Source organism: Eulemur rufifrons, chromosome 8 (assembly GCF_041146395.1).
Source record: "Eulemur rufifrons isolate Redbay chromosome 8, OSU_ERuf_1, whole genome shotgun sequence".
Classification (NCBI taxonomy): domain Eukaryota; kingdom Metazoa; phylum Chordata; class Mammalia; order Primates; family Lemuridae; genus Eulemur; species Eulemur rufifrons.
Window position 1 is genome coordinate 94,891,892 of NC_090990.1, and position 6,186 is coordinate 94,898,077.

Genomic DNA, 6,186 nt, shown 5'->3' on the forward strand with positions numbered 1-6,186 from the left:
AGGCTGGCTTCGGCGACGGGGGGTGGGGGCGGGGGTGAAGCAGCAGCGCCGGCGGCGGCGGGGGTGCGGTGTTTTGGGGGTCGGGCACGTGCGGGCCGCCTGCGGTGGGCAGGGAGAGGAAGGCGGCACTAGGCGTGGGCGGGTCGCAGAGGGGTCTGCCACCCGGGCCACCGTCACCGCCGTCCTCGTTAGTATAGTGGTGAGTATCCCCGCCTGTCACGCGGGAGACCGGGGTTCGATTCCCCGACGGGGAGGCAGCTGCCCTTTTTGGCCACCGCCTGGGTCCCGGCCGCCCCATGCGGGACCCAGCCTCTGGCGCCCAAGGGCCCTTCTTCTCCTCTCTCCGCCCTCCAGCCGGGCGCCCTCTGGTGCCTGGTCCGCATGGGCCCCGTGCCCCGTCCCCCTTTCGGCCTCCCAGGGGCCACCCTGCACCCTGGCTCCCTTGATCACCGCACCCCCCCCCCCCCCACACACCACCTCCTTCCCCTTCCTCCTCGCTGGCCTCTCGCTCGCATAATCGGAGCGGCCTCCTCGCGCCCCCACGGCTCCCGTCGAGCGTCGCCCCCCAAATTGGGAGTCGGTATGGGCTCCAGACGACGACGACGACGACGACGACCGCACAGGCCCGTGGGCGGGCGGGGAGGCCGGGCGGGGGGGTGGGGCCGGAATGGGGAGGTGGGGTTGGGAAGGGCAGGCGTAACAGTGAGTGCGCCGCGTGTGCCGGCTGTGGCCTCGCCGGGTCCCTGGTGGAGAAGCGGTGTGGTGAGCAGGATGCCGGACGAGCCCTCAAGCCCGCGGGGCGGGCGGGGGGCGTGGAGTCGAGGGCCCAGGGGCAGCAAGGCAGCTAGAGCGCCACCAGAGAGACGCAGGAGGCGGGCGGTCCGGAGCAGCTGCGCCGGGCTTGCTCATGTGGGGCGCGCGGCGGCCTCGGCTGGCACCTTGGCAGTGCGGAGCTGAGGGCGGGAGGGGCATCGGGGCAGGGCTGCGCCGGGCGTCGGCGGGGCGCTCGTGGCAGCCCCGGGCCGGCGTGGCGGGGCTGCCGGGGCCGAGCGGCGTTGGTGGTATAGTGGTGAGCATAGCTGCCTTCCAAGCAGTTGACCCGGGTTCGATTCCCGGCCAACGCACTAGACCGACCTTTTGCTGTAGGTCCAGGTGCGGGGCCTTGGCCGGTGGGCTGCGTGCGTGCGTGTGTCCCTGTGTGCGTGTGGCGGGGGCAGGGGGCGCGCGGGGCTGGAGGCCGCTGCAAGTAGAGGAGCTCTGCCAGGGCACGCCGATTGCCAGGGGCGGCGGGTGGCTGGTGTTTGTTTTAAACCGAAGCCGGGGCCGAGCGCCAAGGTAGCGCCGCCAGCGCTTGCGACCCTGGCGCTGCGTCCAGGAGGCGCAAGCATGGCAGGCTGGCCGTCGTTCCCTGGTGGTCTAGTGGTTAGGATTCGGCGCTCTCACCGCCGCGGCCCGGGTTCGATTCCCGGTCAGGGAAGCCTTTCTTCTTTCGCACTGCCTGCCAACCTTGCCGGCGTCTTCACACCTCCCCTTTTGACCAACGGACTCGCTCGCTTCTCCAGCGCCCTCCACGTGCGGCCCGACCCCTCTGCCCATCCGGCCTTTCGGCCCGGCTGGCCGCCTTCAGGCCTTCAGCTTCTCTGCTCTCCCTTGCCCGACGCTCGCCTCGCTCCCGGTCTTCCTCAGCCCCAGACTCGCCTGGCCGCGACAGCCTTTCCCCTCCCGTGGCCGCCGCCGGACACACAAAAACTCGCCACGCGCGCGCACGCGTGCGAGCACACCCACACCCACACACACAGACGCAGACACGCACCCACGCACCCACCACGCGTACACACATACCCAAGTCGCTTCTGGCCCCCCGAACGGGCCAGGGCTCTCCAGCAGCGCCGCTTCCGCCAAGCCGAGCCACGCGGCTCACGCGCCACTTCTGCTCTCCCTTGCTGGGACATCTGCGCCCACCGGTTCGGCCACTTACGAGGGTCTGCGGTCTGTGACGTCGCCACTCAGGCGGTCAAGCGCTCTTGCTTTTGCACGCCGTGCCTGGCCTCGGGCGCCGGCCCCTGATTGGGCTCCACGTGTGTCAGTGGCTTATGACCGGGAAGGGGGCGTGGAGCTTGTGGGAGCCGAGGCTCCAGGCAAGGCGTTGGGGAGGCAGGGGTGTGAAAACGAATCTTTTTTGAAAAATAAAAATGGTTTTTTATTGATCCATGAGGTTTGTGCATATTTGGGGGGGACCTGCAGAGAATGTGTAAGGATCCAGTCAGGGCGTCCATCACCTTGACAATTTATCATTACTATTGATATGTGTTGAACACCTTTCAGGTCTTCTCTTCTAGCTGTGTTGGAATATACACGTCATTGTTAATTAACGATATTCACTACAATCTTCTGCGGGAAGTCAGAACTTACTCCTTCTACGTAACTGTCTGTCTGTACCCTTTAACAACCCCTCTTCATTCTCCTACCCCCACCCCCGCCCCCCCCTCAAGCCCCCATGCCCCACCGCCTGGCACCCTCCCCAGGCTCTCCCTCCAGGAGATCAACTTCTTTAGCTCCCACATATGCGTGAGAACATGTATGTTTGTCTTTCTGTGGCTGGCGTATTTCGCTGAACACAATGACCTTCAGTTTTATCCAAGAGGCTGCAAACCATAGGATTCCATCCTTTTCTGTGGCCGAATAGTATTCCATGGTGTATATCTACACCGCATTTTGTGTATCCATTCACCCGTTGATGGCCACTTAGGTCGATTCCGTGCTTTGGCTATGGTGAATAGTGCTGCAGTAAACATGGGGGTGCAGGTATCCCTTTGACGTATGGATTTCTGTTCCTTTGGATGCAGACCCAGCAGCGGGCTTGCTGGATCTATGGGAGGTCTATTCTTAGGCTTCGGAGCAGTCTCCCTACTGTTCTGTACTCATTTACAGTCCCACCCCAACAATGCAGGAGGGTTCCCCTTTCTCCACATCCTCGCCAGCATCTGTCACATTGCCTGTCTTTTTGATGTGAGCCATTTCAACTGGGGTGACAGATGATATATCCCATCGTGGTTTTGATTTGCATCTCTCCGATGCTTAGTGGCGTTGAGCGTTTGTTCATATACCTGTCAGCCATTTGTATGTCTTCTTTTGAGAAATGCCTGTTCAGAGCTTTTGCCCAGTTTTGAATCGGATTGCTCATTTTTGTTTTTTGGTTTGTTGTGTTGTGTTTTGTTGTACCATTGGGTTGTTTGAGCTCTTTGTGCATTCTGGTTATTAACCCCTTGTCAGATGGACAGCTTGCAAATACTTTCTCCCATTCCGTGGGTTGTCTCTTCACTTTTCTGACTGTTTCCTTTGCTGAGCAGAAGTTTGTTGTTGTTGTTGTTTTGTTTTGTTTTGTTTTGTGCTTTTTGGGTTTGTTTGTTTGTTTTAACTTGATGCGGTCCCAATTGACTCTTTGTGCTTTGGCTGCCTGTGCTTTCGAGGTCTTACACAAAAACTCTCTGCCCAGACCAACGTCCTGAAGCATTTGTCCAATGTTTCCTTCTAGTAGTTTCAAAGTTTCAGGTCTTAGGTCTAAGCCTTTAAACCATTTTGATTTGATTTCTGCATACACTGAGATATAGGGGTCTAGTCTCATTCTTCTGCAAATATTAATAGATGTCCAGATTTTCCCCCACACCGTTTATTGAGAAGACTGTCCCTTGCCCGTTGTATGCTCTTGGCACCGTGCTCGAAGGTGCCTTGGTTGCAAATGCCTGGATTCTATCTCTGGGTTCTCTACTCTGTTCCATTGGTCTACGTGTCTGTTTTTATACCAGTCCCATGCTGTTTTGGTTCCTATAGATCTGCAGTACAGTTGCAAGTCGGGTAGTGTGATGCCTCCAGCTGTGTTCTTTGTGCTCAGGATTGCTTTGGCCATTCCGGGTCTTTTTCTTTTTATAAGTGGTTCCGTACAATATTTAGGATCCTCCCCTCCCCGCCCCCACCCGGGCCCCATTGCTGTGGGGATTGACATTCCCACCAACAGTATGTAAGAGTTCCCTTTTCTCCGGATTCCGGCCCGCGTCTGTTACTTTTTTAAGTACTAGCCATTCTAACTGGGTGCAGATGATAGCTCATTGTGGTTTTGCTTGGCATTTCCCTGTTGATGAGGGACGTTGAGCATTTTCTCATAATCCTGTTGGCCATTCGTCTGTCTTCTTTTGAGAAGTGTCTACTCATGAGCTTTGCCCGCTTTTTAACGGGATTTTTTTTTTTTGGGGGGGTGTTGGCTGTCGAGTTGTCTGGGTTGCTTTGTGGGTGCTGGATATGAAAATGAGGCTTGAGAGGTCCGACTCGCTAGATCTACCGGGCAGAGGAGGCGGAAGCGCGGAGACTGAGGAGCGGGTTGGGAAATCCGCACAGCCAGGCCGACCGGCGGCGGCGTGGGGAGATGCGTGTCCAGATAGACGTCTGGCCGGCATCCGATGGGCATTTCATTCCCGACGCTCTCCATCTGGTCTCCGAACGGCAAAGAACATGCCGAGAGCGCCCCTACGTCCGGCGCCTAGATTTCATTCCTGATCGTTTCCCCTTCCCGCCTTACCTGCTGTCTACTACCCGGCTCTCCAGCCGCTGCCCGTCGCCATCTCTATCCATCTCATTCTGTGGCTGCTCCCCAAAGGACACTGCAGGGCTCAGTGTGCTTCATGCCAGAACTTTATTTGCAGGTCCAACTGACGTCCAACGTACTGCACTAATCTGCGTTGTGACGTCGGCGGGGACCTTGAGGCCTCGGTATCACGTGCGGAGACGAGCCCCTGTCGGGACAGGGGAGCTTGCCATCACCGGGGGAGGTTCTCTCGCGAGTGTGTCGTGGGTGGGTGTGAGTGGGTGGCAGCGATGGACGTGCGTGTCCCTTCCCGTGGGTGTCATCTCACACAGCCCAGGGCAAAGGGCATGACACCATAAAGGGGAGGGACGCCCGCCCACAGTGCTGGGAGTGGGGATGTGTCGGGGGTGTGGGTGGGTTGCAGGGTGTGGGGTGTGGGGTGGGAGAAGGAGTCCAGGGTGTCCGGGTGGAGCCCGGGACTCGCTGGAACGGGCTGGGGGTGCGGCTGGCCAGTCAGGCGTGGCTTCCGCAGACGCCTGGGGCGGGTGGGCCCGCGTGATCTCGGGTGGCCGCGGAGGTGGCGGGTGTCTCCGGAGCCTGTGAGAGGCCGGGAGAGGGGGGACGCGAGTTCGTTAGAGCAGGACGTGTGAGACAGGGGCGCTGGGAAGCTGGGTCCCGGGGTGTGTGTGTGTGTGTGTGTGTGTCCGTCTGGCTGGCTGTGTGTGTGTGTGTGTGTGTGTGTGTTTGTGTGTTGGCGCCAGCGGGAGCGGGGGGGGGGTGTTTGGGGGGCGGGTGGATTGAGTTGTGTGGGGGGAAGAAGGAGAGGCGGGGGCGGTGTCGGAGGTGGCGGAGGGAGGGCGAGACTGGAGGCTGGCAGGAACAGCAGATTGCCAGCCTGTGTGTGAGTGGGCTGTGGTCCAGGCAAGACCCAAGATGGAAGCCCGTGCGGTCAGAGAGGACCCCCAGTGGGCGAGATTGGGGTGCTGGGCCGCCATACGGTCAGACTAAAGAGTGAGGCTGGGGCTGAAGGCTGGTGGGGGAGCAGGCAAGGGTAAGGCTGAGAGCATGAGAGAGCGGGTCTGGGCAAGGTCCGAAAAGGGTAGGGGATGCAACTGGATCCGAGACCTAAATAACCCCTCATCAGGACACACGTTCACAGTCTCAGGTGTGTGTTTGGGGCTGAGAGTAGAAGAGACCCGAGGGACAGATATGCAACTGCACGAACGTTGGCAAAAGCTGCGGATTGGGGTTCGGGTGGGGGGGTTCTCGGTGGCGGTGGGTGGTGCGTGGCGGACTGGGAGACATACGGTGGATGAGCGCAATGCACTGAATCCGGACCGTGCATATGCGATGATATTGTCCGTGTGCTTTTCAATTTGCTCGTGTGGTTTAAGGACTATGTGACCCTCCAGGAGAAGGTGATGTGTGCGCCAGTCTTCAGAGACTCGCTGTCCTTGCTATGGGTTGGGCAGCCACGACAGCTTCTCAGGGTGCGGGGAGCCAGAGAGCGAGGCAACGTGGTGAAAGGCGAAGAGAAGAGGTGCGGCGGGCGAGTGCAAGCGTGTGGCGCCTGGTGGTATTCCTTGAGGTGAAATGCGTGTGCGGAG

General features: G+C 59.6%; 3 non-coding genes across 3 annotated transcripts; all 3 read left to right on the plus strand.

The window, feature by feature from the left end:
• Positions 1-182: 182 nt before the first annotated feature.
• Positions 183-254, plus strand: TRNAD-GUC (transfer RNA aspartic acid (anticodon GUC)). The gene has a single exon. It is a non-coding gene; the product is annotated as a tRNA-Asp (tRNA).
• Positions 255-1,052: 798 nt separating this feature from the next.
• Positions 1,053-1,124, plus strand: TRNAG-UCC (transfer RNA glycine (anticodon UCC)). Its single transcript has one exon. It is a non-coding gene; the product is annotated as a tRNA-Gly (tRNA).
• A 281-nt stretch (positions 1,125-1,405) lies between these two features.
• Positions 1,406-1,477, plus strand: TRNAE-CUC (transfer RNA glutamic acid (anticodon CUC)). Its single transcript has one exon. It is a non-coding gene; the product is annotated as a tRNA-Glu (tRNA).
• The last annotated feature ends 4,709 nt before the right edge of the window (positions 1,478-6,186 follow it).